General features: G+C 35.8%; 1 protein-coding gene across 3 annotated transcripts in view; it reads left to right on the top strand.

Moving 5' to 3' along the window:
- Positions 1 to 15,493, top strand: part of MCM9 (minichromosome maintenance 9 homologous recombination repair factor) — a 113,054-nt gene that overhangs the window by 41,663 nt on the left and 55,898 nt on the right. The gene's annotated exons all lie outside the window — the stretch shown is intronic.

The raw sequence follows: 15,493 nt of genomic DNA, 5'->3' as shown, positions 1-15,493 counted from the left end.
TACGTACTGGGTACATTTGGGGTAGAAAGGGTTGGTTGCAGTGGAAATAAATTGTATTTTATAGACCCAGTGCCAGCTCGAACGGAGCAAAGCCATTTTGAAAATCTAGTTCTTGGTCAATATCTGCGTTTGGGCACTACAGCGCCGTTAGTTAAATAGACACAAAATGAAGGGCAAAGAGAGAAGCTTTTCCACGCATACTTTGCATGAAAAATCTAAATAGGTAATATTTGGGCTGCACCTGAGTCGTCTTCCCGTTCTAATCTGGAAAACCCCAGAATAAGAAAAAGATTACCAACGATGTGATCAGTTACACCCCAGTTTTCTGCCGTTTCGTGAGCATAACAGGAACATAAAAAGAGAAAATGGAAGTGTCAGGAAACCAAAGGGCAAAAAATATGATAGGAAAGGGAAAGGAAGAGTAAAGAACACAGCGGCATACCAGGGCATGTGATTTTCAAAAAATTTATGACCCAAACCGCTAGTAAATAAAAATTTGTGGCACCACAAACAAGTTTTGAGGAGTCTGCTTGATTCGTCGGCATTCGTGTGGATTCATTTCTGCTGTTTGACTACCACTGTGGGGAAAGGGAGAGCTTTTAACACGTTTGTGGGGTTGTTGAACAATTTCTGTTTACCTAGTAAGAGTGTCATAATGATTTATTACCTGCTGTTCATAAACCATCAGTTTTTTCCTTAAGTGTTTCGAGTGAAACCACTGATCTTGACTAATTAAATTCAGAAAAGTATTACTTCTTAAGTATCATCTGTGCTGAAAGAGTTGTTTCTTAGTATAGTGCCCAGGATTTTGAGTTCTCATTCTTTGGGCATTTTTCATACTAAATAGATTGCTGTTGATGAGGCTTCTTTATCTGATAGTCTTTTGAAAGTTAATATGGAAAAGGTAATACCAGGCCTCCCCATATTCAGAAAAACTGCTTGGAGCAGGGGTTTCTCATTTTATTGTTAATGGATTAAACAGTAAAATAGGACCTACCAGAAAAGGCTTCCTCAAGCCCAGTTGTTTGTGTATGTTACACTAGGAGCCTTAGTGTGGTGATAGATGCAAATTACTGTGACTGATAAACTATATTCTCTGTTCACTCTATTAGTGCTGGTCTTAACACTAGCCAAGATAAAGTGTCAATTGCTATATGCTGTTAAGATACAGTAGATATGTAAGATAAATGGCCATAGAAGATTAAAACATGAGTCCTTTGAGAATGGTATATGCAGTTTTCTGATTATTGCAGGCTCTCTTAAGAGGAGATTCTAATTCACTTGCTTTATAAAAATGACATTATAAGCTTGGTAAAATAAAGTGTATTTTGCAGTCTGACCATAGGTGTGTCATAATAAGGTATACCTTATACCATAAAACTTGCTTTTGGTGGATATGCAGCATCAAGAACTGAAGAGATCTACCTGGATACCACTAGTTTGGCTTATTTTCTTTAAAACTCTTTCTTTAACATGTCATGTACAACAGTATTTAAGGGGAAAATGACCTTCTTTAATAGTCCACTGGAAACCGCAAATAGTGGCTCGAGGCCTCTCATGTTGTGTGTCCTGCCTTAACTCTTTTATTATTGCCTTTCATAAACATTAAAGAGCCTTTGAGCATCTTTTCCAATAGTTTCCTTCTTCACCTTTTACAGTACTTTACAGGAAAGGCCAAAGGGGTTCCCAGATGTGCCCTAGCATATTTCTAAATAAGCTGGTATTTCACAGAGGAAAAAAAAAATTATGAAAGCATCACTCTAGTTTCAGAGACGATCTATAAGATTGCTGGACAACTTTTTGGTGACTCTCAAGCAGCTGATCATACTGTAACAGATGGGTCACCATGAGTATCTTCATTTATTAAGTACCAAAGGGGACCCACTTGATGCTTGGAGGGCTGCAAAGAATATAATCCCCAAAATTGCTTCCCTCCGTATAAATTCCCTCTGTATGGAGGAAGGATGGCTGAAGGAGATTGTTTGGACTCTAAGATGAATAAAGACTAAACTAGTGCCAAGGACAGAGATAAATGAACCTAGTTAGATATTGTTATAGGCTGAATTGTGCCCCCCCCATTCATATTTTGAAGCACTAACTCTCCAGTACCTAGGATATGACTTTATTTGGTGATAGGGCCTTTATTTTTTTTTTTTTAATTTTTTTTTTTCAACGTTTATTTATTTTTGGGACAGAGAGAGACAGAGCATGAACGGGGGAGGGGCAGAGAGAGAGGGAGACACAGAATCGGAAACAGGCTCCAGGCTCTGAGCCATCAGCCCAGAGCCGACGCGGGGCTCGAACTCACGGACCGCGAGATCGTGACCTGGCTGAAGTCGGACGCTTAACCGACTGCGCCACCCAGGCGCCCCAGTGATAGGGCCTTTAAAGAGGTGGTTAAGTGAATTCCTGAAAGTGGGCCCTAATCCAATCTAAATGGTATCCCAGAGGAGGGAATTTGGACATGAAAAGAGGCAAAGGGCACACATACACAGAGAAAAGACCATGTGAGAATACAGCAAGAAGGCAACCACTTGCAATCCAAGAAGAAAGGCTTTCAAAGAAACCAACCCTGTGGACACCTTAATCTTGTACTTCTAGCCTCCAGAACTGTGAGAAAATTATTTACATTGCTTAAGCTACCCAGACTGGTATTTTGTTATGGCAGCCCTTGCAAACTAATACAGCTATAATTTTTTGTCCACATAATTAGGCTTATTTGACAACCTGAGTTTATTTAATCCAATTATTGGTCTGTTATCACACCTTTCTGTGGTGTAAAATGAGGTGGTCATTTAGCCATGCCAGTAGGCTGTGGTGGGGTGTGGAGTGGTTCCTGTAGCTACTCAGAGAAGTACCTATTGGTGTTGGGCATATAGCTTAAAATCTGAACGGACAAGATGCAGCTTGCCTCCTCTACAGACGGCTTCTAAAAATCTTAAGCTTGAAGTTAAATTGAAGATATACACAAAACAAGATGAAAGAGTGAATTAAAATGAACTAGAATTAGATTGAATTAAATGAAAATATATTGAATTAAAATGTATTATAACTAAGATATAAATCAAGTCTTAGCTCCTGCCTGCTGCAGAAGTTATAGGAATGGAAGTGCTAACCTCTTGCCTTTGTTCAAATCCTGGATTTCCACCTGGGGTAATTACATTAGTCCTGTGTTTAATACTCTCTAAAGAGATATTGTCCCCATCTTTTAAAAAAAGTTCTAATTTAAAGCTTGTCGTAGTATGCTCTTTAGTTAGTTTAAAGGGCTCCTTATTATTTATTAGTTATAGAATGTCAAAATTTAATAATAGTTTTAGATAAGATTTTGTGTATAATTGTAGAATGTTGAGATTTGCTAGAGTTTATATTTCTAAAAGGAATAAATTCTACTGTAATGATTTTAATAATTTATCATATAGAGAGCATTTATTATGTGAAATTATTGTGCTCAGCTCTGTGGAGTATTCAAAGATGAAACATACATGGGCATAATCCTCATAGACTTTATTGGCAGGAAAGAAAACTGTGTAATCAAATCTGTATGGTACAGAATAGAAAGTGTTATGTAACTTTAACCAGTTATTGTTAAAGTTCTGTGGGAGGCAAAATATGGTATCACAATAAAGGCTGTGTATGTGTGTGCCCATGTGTATAGTATGTGTACATATATTTGGTATGATATATATATGGTATGTATGTATATCTATATATGGTATGATGCTTTACCATTTGCTTTTTTTTTATTAATGTTTATTTATTTATTTTGAGTGTGAGAAGGAGCATGCAAGCAGGGGAGGGGCAGAGAGAAGGAGAGAGAGAATCCCAAGCAGGCTCTGTGCTGTCAGCATGGAGCCCCATATGGCGCTTGATCCCAGGAACCATGAGATCATGACCTGAACCAAACTCAAGAGTTGGGTGCTTAACTGACTGAGCCACCCACCAGCCCCGATGCTTTCCCATTTGTAAAGAACTTTTAAATGACCTGCTTTGGAACCTCAAAACATCCTGGTATAGTAGGAGGGTAAGGTATTATCATTTCCACATAACAAATAAGGACACTGGTGCTCAGAAACTCATTCCTTCCAGCCCCTGAGTGGCTCAGTCAGTTAAGCGTCTGACTCTTGACTTCAGCTCAGGTCATGATCTCACAGTTCGTGGGATCAAGCCCTGTGTTGGGATCCTAGCTAACTGCATAGAGCCTGCTTGGGATTCTCTCTCTCCCTCTCTTTCTGCCCCTCCCCTGCTCGCATGTGAACATTCTCTCTCTCTCTCTCTCTCTCTCGTTTTCTCTCTCTCTCTCTTCCTCTCTCAAAATAAATAAGTAAACTTAAAAAAAATAAAAGAAACTCATTCCTTTATTTGCTGACCTTGCTTCTCTATTCTCTCTCCTCTGTGTCCGATATTTAAAGTGGCCTTTATGTGTAGAAAAAGCAATTGTATCCGGCTGGCAGACACCATGGTAATGTCTTGATTAATGAACTCTTGAGGAACAAAGTTCCATGAATGAGATTAGCCCAGGTATATACTAGTTGTGAGAAGAAGCCCAGCCAATGCAAAACTATGGGCCTCTCCCCCTTGAGGCACCGCAGGTGTCAAGCCTCCTGTTGCAGAAGGGATATCTGGGGGAGGATAGAGCTATCCCTCCTGGAATGCATCCTTATGCTTTTTGTAAGATTTCCATATTTGTTACATAAAGTATGTCCCCATCCCCCCATTCTGTGTTCCACCTCATTAATAGCAGTTTTGCTGTTTTGTGTTCATTTCTACCCATCATTAGGTTACAAGTTTGTTGAAGATATAAACTATATCTGATCCCTTATCCATAAATGGACTCTACTGTGAAACACCCTTTGGATAGCTATCAATGATATCAGTTAGCTTTCTGAAGCACCATAATTATATTTGTTGTTGACATTTGTTGATGTTGATATATTGTTTCTGACCAGAAGAATATGAATGAAAATGCTTAATAATTATTGTCCATTTCTTGAATCTAGTTTTTTTTTTTTTTTTTTTTTTTACCATGTGTTCTCACTTCTCCTATAAACAGAGATCCTTCTAAACTCGTTTTCCTCTTGAACTCAGTCTCCACTCATCCATCTTCCTTCTTGTTTTACATTCAGTCCTTTTCTCTTTAACCCTCCACCTGTCTTATTCATTAGAGGCTCCTTTCTTTTCCTGATATCAGGAGAAATGTGTGATAAGTAGAGAAAGGACTGAAATCTTTAAAACCTCTCTAGGCTAGAGCACTGCTTGCACAAAGCCACTGCTAAGCATAGCAGCGTTTCTAGCTGGTTACTATAGAGACAATCGGCATTAGATGGAGACTCACTTGACGGAAGCTAGGCAAGGATGCTTCATGAGATTGGAGGCCTTATATGCAGGATCATGTGGAAAAGGCCAAATACTCGGAAGGATAGGAAGGGGAAAGGTTTCACAAATGAACTACTAGCTAATTGGTAGATTTTAGGTTGCTAGAATCTGTGACTGCCAAAGATTTGAATCCAGCATACAAAGAATCCACTTCTCAGAACCTCAGTATGATTGCACAGTGATTTTTTTTTTTTAAATAACAGCTATGCTGCTATGAACATTTGTTTACAAATTTTTGTACAAGACCTGTGTTTCCATTTCTCTGGTTTACACTTAATTATTGCTGGGTCATATAGTAACTCCTCTTGAGGAACTACCAGACTGTTTTCCAAAGTGGCTGCATCCGTTTACATTCCCACCGGCAATGTGTGAGCATTCCAATTTCTTCACACTGCCACCAACCCCTTGTTATGCCTTTTTGATTATAGCCACGGGTGATACGCAAAGTGGATCTCATTGTGGTTTTGACTTATATTTCCCTGATGGCTAAAGATGTTGAGCATTTTTCATTTTCTTATTGGCCATTTGTATGCCTTCTGTGAAGAAATGTCTATTCAGATCCTTTGGTCATTAAAAAAAAAAATGGGTTGTTTGTCTTTTTCTTATTGAGTTGTAAGAGTTCTTTATATATTTTAAACACAAATCACCGGTCAGACACTTTCAGAGTCTTGTATTTATCAGGCTTGGAAATTTTTTCGCCCATTCTGTGAGATAGTTTTTTGTTTTCATGGGTTTTTTTTGTTTTTTTTTTTTTTTTTTTTTTTTTGGTGGTGGCCTTTGCTGCCCCAAAAGCTTTCAATTTTCAAAAAGTCTAAAACTCTCAAAAATACTGCCTGATTCAGGGGTCATCACAATTTACACCTGCATTTTCTTCTAAGAGTTTTATACATTTATTTTATTTTTGTTTTCTTCCAGGATTTTAATGGTTTCATTTTTAAAACTTTTTAATTATAAATTATGCAATTTATTTGAACTAAAAAAAACACAACCAGTTTTCTCATTTCTCTCTCCCCACCAATGGATTGACAACCACCAATCTATTCTCTGTATCTATGAGCTTGGTTCTCTATATCTATTAGCTTTGTTAGATTCTGCTTGTAAGAGACATCATGCAGTATTTCTCTGTCTGACTTATTTCACTTAACATAATGCCCTCAAGGTTTATTCATGTTGTTGCAAATGGCAAGATTTCATTTTTTTTATGGCTGAATAAAATTCTATTGTGTATATGTACTACAATTTCTTTATTTATCCATCGATGGACACAGGTTGTTTCCATGTCTTGGCTATTGTAAATAATGCTGCAGTGAATATGGGAGTGCATGTATCTTTTCTAGTTAATGTTTTTGTTTTCCTCAGATAAATACCCAGAATAGAATTGCTGGATGGTTTTCCTCTGAGAGTTTTATACTTCAGCACCTTATATTTAAGTCTTTGACCCAGTTTGCATTATCTTTTGTATATGAAGTGAAGTAGGGGTCCAAATTTCTATTTTTGCATGTGGATGTCCAATTTCCCAGCAGTTTCATTTGAAAAGACTATTCTTTCTCCAATGAATTGTCTTCGAACCGTTATCAAGAATGAATTGGCCATAGGGGCACCCGGGTGGCTCAGTCAGTTGAGCGTCCAGCTTCGGCTCAGGTTATGATCTTACAGTTCCTGGGTTTGAGCTCCTCGTTGGGCTCTGTGCTGACAGCTCAGAGCCTGGAGCCTGCTTCAGATTCTGTGTCTCTTTCTCTTTCTTTCTCTCTCTCTGCCCCACCCCAACTTGGTGTGCAAGGGCATGCATGGGCTGTCTTTCTCTTTCAAAGATAAATAAAAATATTTTTAAAAAATGACTTGATCATAAATCTATGGGTTTATTTCTGAACAATCAGTTTTGTTCTGTTGGTCAGTATCTTTATGCCATTACCATATTGTCTTGATTACTGTAGCTTTGTAGTAAGTTTTGAAATCAGGATATGTGAGTCTTTCTTGTTCTTTTTTTAAGGTTATGTTGGCTATGTGAGATTCATTGAATTTCCATAAGAATTTTAGGATCATCTTGTCAATTTCTGCAAAGAAGACAGTTGAGATTTTGATAGGGACTGCATTGAATCTGTAGATCCCTTTGGGGAATATTGCCATCTTGACAATATTAAGTCTTTCTGTCAGTGAACATGGGAATTTTTTTGTTTGTTTAATTCATCTTTAATTGATTTCAACAATGTTTTTTAGTTTTCAGAGTATAAGTTTCATACTTCTTTTATTAAATTTATTCTTAAGTATTTTATTCTTTTTTTTTTTTTTAATGTTGATTTATTTTTGAGAGAGAGAGACAGAGCATGAGCAGGGAAGGGGCAGAGGGAGATGGAGACACAGAACTCGAAGCGGGCTCCAGGCTCCGGACTGTCAGCATAGAGCCCAACGTGGGGCTCAAACTCACAAACTATGAGATCATGACCTGAGCTCAAGTCGGACACTTAACTGACTGAGCTACCCTGGTGCGCCTAAGTATTTTATTCTTTTTGATGTTATTGTAAATGGAATTACTTTCTTAATTACATTTTATATTCTTCAATGCAAGTGTATAGACATACAGTTGATTTTTTAAAATTGATTAAAAATTTTTAAAAATTTGGTTTTGTATCTTTCAACTTTGCTGAACTCATTTATTAGTTATGATAAATTTTTAATGGATTCCGTAGGATTTTCTGTATGCCAGATTATGTTATCTGCAAATAGAGTTAGTTTTACTTCTTTGTTTCCCCTCTAGATGCTTATTATATCATTTTTGGCCTAATCCCCCTTTCCAGAACCTCCAGTAGTGTTCATAGTCAGAGTGAACATCCCTATCTTGTTTCTGATCTTAGCAGGAAAACATTCAGTCTTATACCATTAGGAATGATGTTTAGCTGTGGTTTTTCTGTGGATGCCTTTTATCAGGTTGAGAGAGTCCCCTCTGTTCCTAGTTTGTTGAGTGTTTTTTCGTGAAGGAGTATTGAGTATTAAATTAAATTAATTAATTAAATTAAAGGAGTATTAAATTGTCAAATGCTTTTCCTGCCTCTATTGAGATGATTATGTGCTTTTTGTCATTTCTTCTATTAATATGGGAATATTACATTAATTGGTTTCCAGATGTCATATCAATCTTATATTTCTGAGATAAATACCACTTAGTTGTGGTGTAGAATTCTTTTCCTATATTACTGAATTTGGTTCACTCGTATTTTGGGTATTTGTTTTGCTAGTATTTTGTTGAGGATTTTTGTATCTGTAGTCATAAGAGATACTGGTGTTTAGTATTCTTGTGATGTCTTTGCTTTCTGGTATGTGGGTAATACGGGTCTCATAGAATGAGTTAGGAAGGATTCCTTCCTCTTCTACTTTTCTTTTTTTCTTTTTTTTTTTTTTTTTAATTTTTTTTTCAACGTTTATTTATTTTTGGGACAGAGAGAGACAGAGCATGAACGGGGGAGGGGCAGAGAGAGGGAGACACAGAATCGGAAACAGGCTCCAGGCTCTGAGCCATCAGCCCAGAGCCCGACGCGGGGCTTGAACTCACGGACCACGAGATCGTGACCTGGCTGAAGTCGGACGCTTAACCAACTGCGCCACCCAGGCGCCCCCTCTTCTACTTTTAAAGAAGAGTTGTAAAGAATTAGTATTTGATTCTTCAGATGTTTGATAGAATTCATCAGTGTAGCTATCTGTATGTGTAGGGGGAGGGGAGTGAGTAGTATGTTATTATTACTAACTCAAACTCTTCACTTATTATAGGTCTACAAAGATTTTCTTTTTTTCCTGAGTCAGTTTTGGTAGTTAGTGTCTTTCTAGGAATTCATCAGTTTCATCTAGGTTATCTAAGTAGTTAACACATAGTTGTTCATTGTATTCCCTTATTATCTTTTCTATTTCTCCAAAGTCATTAATAATGTCCCATTCTGGATTCCTAATTTTAGTAATTTGATTTTTCTCTCTTATTGGATTAGTTACCAAAAAAGGATTGTCAACTTTTGGTTTTACTTTCTCTATTGTTTTTCTATTGTCTATTTCAGTTTTATGCTCTAATATTTATTTGACTTTGGGTTTAGTTTGCTTTTCTTTTTTTCTTTCCCCCCACCCCCTCAGTGTCTTAAGTGGAAGCATAGACTATTGATTTGAGATTTTTCTTCTTTTTAAATGTACGCATTTATAGCTATAAATTACTCTCTAATAACTGCTTTAACTGCATCCCATAAGTTATGGTATGTTGTGTTTTAATTTTCTTTCCTCTCAAAGTATTTTCTAATTCCTTATTTATTTATTTATTTATGTATTTATTATTTTTTAAGTAATCTCTACACCCAATGTGGGGTCTTATTCCTTTTTTATACAGCCACTTATTCATTGCATGTATGCCTTTCTACACTGCCTCTGACAAGTACACATTCCACCTTTGCTTATATAGTTACTTTGATGAAAAGTTAGTACTTTGCAGAGTAGCCAATTCCATTTTATTTATTTTTTTAATGTTTATTTATTTTGAGAGAGAGGGCACAAGCAGGAGATGGACAGAGAAAGAGGGAGACACAGAATCTAAAGCAGGCTCTAGGCTCTGCACTGTCACCACAGAGCCTCATGCCAGGCTGGAACTCAGGAACCTGCAAGATCATGACCTGAGGCAAAGTCTGACGCTTAACCAATGGAGCCACCCAGGTGCCTCAGCCAATTCCATTTTAAACACCTCAAGTTTTCCTCTAGTTCCCTGTAAAACTCTGCATGTTGGTCTCTGTTATTTCTTTTGAAGCTGCCCCCAATTAGGCTAATTCCTTTTCCATAGGATAGTTCTCTAAATATATAAAAATTATTTTCTCTTCACAAAATCTTTCTTTCAGGCTAAACACACTCTATGCCATAAACTATTCTTTAAATTGCATTATTTCCTTGTCCTTTATTATATTTTTACCCTTCCCTTTTCATTAGTATTTCTTTTAAAATGTGATGTCTCAAAGTAAACACTAATACTCTAGATCAAGAGTCAGCAACGTTTTTTCTGTAAAAGGCCACATATAAATATTTTAGATTTTGAAGTCCAGTGTTTGTCACAACTACTTACCTCTGCTGTTGTAGTGTGAAAGTAGCCATCGACAATAAGTAAATGATCGGCATGAATGTGTTCCAAAAAAAGTATTTTTACAAAAACAAATGGTTGGGCCAGATTTTGCCCACAGATCATAGTCTATTGACTCCTGCTCTAGATGTTATCTAACTAGCACAGAAGCCAGTGTGATTGAATCTTCACTTGTGAATACTGTTGTCAGTATGTAATATGTCACATTAACATATTTTTTAAATTGTATTAAAGTGTTTGTCTGATATTAGCATAGCCACTGCAACCCTCTTTTGGTTACTGTCTAAAGTATGTCTCTTATAGACAACACATAGTTGGATCATGGTTTTGTATGCATTCTGCAAACTGCTTTTTATTAAAGTGTTTACCCTATTTACATTTAATGTAATTACTGATGGGGTAGGTTGTATGAATGCTGTTTTGCACTCTGTTTTCTATCTACATGGCTTATGTCTTCTTTGTTGCAATATTCCTCCATTACTGCCTTCCTTTGTGTTTAATGTAATTTCTTGTGTATCATTTTAATATCTTAGTGTTTGTTTTACTCTATTTTTTTTTAGATATTTTCTTAGTGATTGTTTTGGGGGTTATTATAACATCTTAATGTGAAACCAATCCAGTTCAGATTATTTTAATAGTATATAAATATTTTGTTCCAATATAATTCTCTTTCCCCTACATTCTTTTTTAATTTTCTAAAGATGTTTGTTTATTTTTGAGAGGAGAGAGACTGAGTGCGAGTAGGGAAGGGGCAGAGAGAGAGGAAGACACAGAATCCAAAGCAGGCTCCAGGCTCTGAGCTGGCAGCACAGAGCCCAGCGTGGAGCTCAAACTCACAAACCGCAAGATCATGACCTGAGCTGGTCAACTGAGCCACCCAGGCGCCCCATCTTTCCTCTACCTTCTTTCATGCTATTGTAATACAAATTTCATCTTTATACATTACCAGTTGATCAACACAATTTTATAATTTTTGCTTTCTTCAATTTTCTCTTAGATCAGAAGAGAAAGAGTTACAAACAAACCTACATTGATACATCTTTCATATTTCCTTATGACCTTTACTGGTGCTTTTTATTTTTTTATGTGGATTCGAGTTACTGTCTTAGTGTTCTTTCATTTCAGCCTGAAAGATTCCCCTAATATTTCTTGTAGTTCAGTTCTGTTACCACTAATTTGTTTTTGCCTAGTATTTTTACTTTTACATGAGTGAAATTATAGAGTATGTATTCTTTTGCTCAATATTATGTTTTAATATTTCACCTATACTGTGTTTAGCTGTACTTTATTTTTTATTGCTGTATTATTCCACAGTATGAATATACCACATTTTTTAAATGTATTCTACTGTTAATGGACTTTTGAATCTATTGTGTGATTTTTTTTCTTTTTCAGTCTGTTGATGTGACAGATAACATCATTTGATTTTCACTTTTTGAACCAGCCTTGGATACCTGGGATAAATCCCACTAGGTCATGATATATAATTCTTTTGGTTATTCTTTTTGTATAATTCTTATTGTTGGATTCAGTTTGCTAGTATTTTATTTGAGGATTTTTTCTTCTGTGTTCATGAAATATATAGGGTATAGTTTTCTTGTAATGTCTTTGTCTGGTTTTCGTATTAAGGTAATGCTGGTACCATAGAATAAGTTAGGAGGTATTCCCCCTACTTCTGTCTTCTGCAAGAAACTATAGAGAATGTTTATAACTTTTTCTTTATATCTCTAAGAATTCACCAGTGAAGGCATCTGGGCCTGGTACTTTCTATTTAGAAGGTTATTATTGATTCAATTACTGTAACAGATATGGGCCTATTCAGATTGTCTGTTTCTTCTTTTGTGAGTTGGCAGATTGTGCCTGTCAAGGAGTTGTCCATTTCATCTAGGTTATCAAATTGATGGGCATAAACTTGTTCATAATAATCTTCATTATCTGTTTAATTTCTGTAGGATCAGTAGTGATGTTCCCTCTTTCATTTATGATATTAGTAATCTGTGTCTTTTCTCTTTTTTAATTAATTTATCAATTTTATTGATCTTGTCAAAGAAAACAGCTTTTGGTTTCAGTGATATTCTCTATTGATTTCCTGTTTTCAATTTCATTGATTTCTGCTGTAATTTTTATTATTTCCTTTCTTCTGCTTGCTTTGGATTTAATTTGATCTTCTTTTTCTAGTTTCCTACAGTGGAAGCTTAGATTATTAATTTTATATCTTCTCTTCTAATATATGCACTTAGTCCTGTAAGTTTCTAAGCACTGATTTCACTGCATCCCACACATTTTGATAAGTTGTATTTTCATTTTGATTTAGTTCAAAACATTTTTAAATTTCTCTTGAGCTTTCTTCTTTGATCCATGTGTTATTTAGAAGTGTGTTGTTTAATCTTCACATAATTTGGAATTTTCTAGTTCTCTGTTATTGCTTTCTAGTTTAATATCATTTTAGTCTGAGGAAAGATTTATGATTTGTCTAATAAATTTGTTAATCTTACCATCCAGCATGTGGTCTATCTTGGTGAATAGTCCATGAGATCTGGAGAAAAAATTACATTCTGCTGCTGTTGGATGAAGTTGTCTATAGATGTCTGTTATATTCAGTTGATTGATGGTACTATCAAGTTCAGTTATGGCCTGCTGATTTTCTGGCTGCTGGATATGCCCATTTCTGATAGAGCGGTGGTGAAGTCTCTAACTATAATACAAATTCATCTGTTTCTCCTTTGAATTCCACTGGTGTTTGCCTCACCTATTCTGAGGCCCATAATCATTAAGGATTATTATGTCATTTTGGAGTGTTGACCCCATTTTACCAGTATGTAATGCTCCCCTTTCTCCATGACAATTTTTCTTGTCCTGAAGTCTGCTTTGTCTGAAATTAATATAGCTACTCCCATTTTGGGGGGATTAGTGTTAGCATGGTATATCTTTCTCTCTTTTTAAAAAATTTTCAATCTGTATGTATTTATATTTAAAGTGGGTTTCTTATACGTAATATAAGTTGGTTTTTTTGTGTGTGTGTGTGTGTGTGTGTGTGTGTGTGTGTGTGTGTGTGTGTGTGTTTTAATCAACTCTGGTAATTTTGGTCTTTGACTTGGTGTATTTAGACCATGGATGTTCAAAGTGATTATTAATATAGCTGGATTAATACTTGCCATATTTGTTAGCATTTTCTATTTGTTGTCCTTGTTATTTGTTCTTGTTTTTATCTTCCACTCTTTTTTTTTTGCCTTTTATGGTTTTAATTGAGCATTTTATATGATTCCATTTTTTCACCTTTCTTAGTATATCAATCGCGCTTCTTTTTAACTTGTAATTGTTTGTTCCAGAGTTTGCAATATACATTTACAATTAATCCAAGTCCACTTTCAAATAACACTATACAGTGCAAGTATAGCACTGTATTATAAATAGCAAAATATTTCTAATTCCTCCCTCTCATCCCTTTTATCATTTCTCTCATTCATTTCACTTGCACATAAACACATATAAACATACATACTTGAATACATTATTGCTATTATATTTAACAAACTACTATCAGTTAGATGAACTAAGAATAAGAAAAGTAGAAGTTTTTCTTTTATCTAGTCCTTCTTTGTTGTTCTTCCTTTATGTAGATCTGACTTTTTTTTTTAAGTTTATTTATTTATTTAAGTAACCTTTACACCCAATGTGGGGCATGAACTTACCACCCCAAGACCAAGAGTTGCACACTTTTCCAACTGAGCCAGTCAAGGCCCTTTATATAGCTCTGAGTTTCTGGCCTATATTATTTCCTTCTCTCTAAAGAACTTCCTTTGACAGGTCTGCTGGCAACAAATTACCTCAAAAAATTTTTTTATGGAGAAAGTCTTTATTATTTCTTCACTTTTGAAGATAATTTCACAGGGTACAGAATTCTAGGTTGGGAGGTTTTGTTCTTTCAATATTTTGAATATTTCATTCTACTCTTGTTACTTGCATGATTTCCAAGGGGAAGCTGTATATGATTCTCATCTTTGTTTCTCTACAGGTAAGTTGTATTTTTCATCTGGTTTCTTTCAAGATATTTCTTTATGTTTTATTTTCTGAAGTTTAAATATGACATGCCTACATGTAAGTTTTTTGGAGGGTTTTATTTTGTTTTGTTTTTTAGCATTTTTCCTGCCCAGTGTTACCTTGGGTTTTCTGGATCCATGGTTTGGTGTCTGACATTAATTAATCAATTAATGACTAATTTTTAGTCATTAATGCGTCAAATATCACTCTTGTTCCTTTCTGTCTTTCTTCTCATTCTGGTTTCCCATTACATGTATGTTACGCCTGTTTTAGTTGTCAGGAAGTTCTTGGATATTCTGCTCTGTTATTTTCCACTTTCTCTCCTGTTTGCTTTTCAGCTTTGGAAGTTTCCACTGTACCTTTACACTCAGTAGTAAAGTGAAGTATCTTTACACTCAGAGATTCTTTACTCAGCTCTGTCCAGTCTGCTAATGAGCCCATCAAAGGAATTCTTCCTTTCTTTTTCAGTGTTTTTGATCTCTAGAATTTGTTTTTTTTTTTTTTTAGACTTTCCAACTCATTGCTCACAGTATCAGAGAAAAATTGCTGATGTTTAATGGGAGAACCTGGGAGGGCTCGTGGAGGTAAAACTCACAAAAGTGTGAGGGTCCCCCTATGAATGGAGATTTTAATTCTCAGAGTCATCCACACTGAGCCTCCAGCAATACATCAATTACAGTTCAAGTTTTCTTATACCATTACTGGTTCCCATAGAGGTATCTGCCCTGGTAAGGTGTGATTCTCTGTATTTCTGTCTTTCTAATTTTGGGGCATTGGTTTGCCCTGGGACCTCACTTCTCTAGTGCATCTTAGAAGAATTATTGATTTTTCAGTTCGGTTAAGTTTTTACTTATTATTAAAGAGGTGGCAACTTGTGGCAACTTCTGAGCTCCTGAAATGCTGGGCTGGAAAACAGAAGAACTCACATAGATTTTCTCCTGCATCTTCTGCTATGAGTTTTCATCTATAAATTTTCCATTTTCT

The sequence above is a fragment of the Puma concolor genome, chromosome B2 (assembly GCF_028749965.1).
Source record: "Puma concolor isolate L17-30 chromosome B2, mPumCon1.1.hap2, whole genome shotgun sequence".
Classification (NCBI taxonomy): Eukaryota; Metazoa; Chordata; class Mammalia; order Carnivora; family Felidae; genus Puma; species Puma concolor.
The sequence above is the reverse complement of the archived record's forward strand: the minus strand, read 5'-3'. Positions and strand labels throughout refer to the sequence as shown.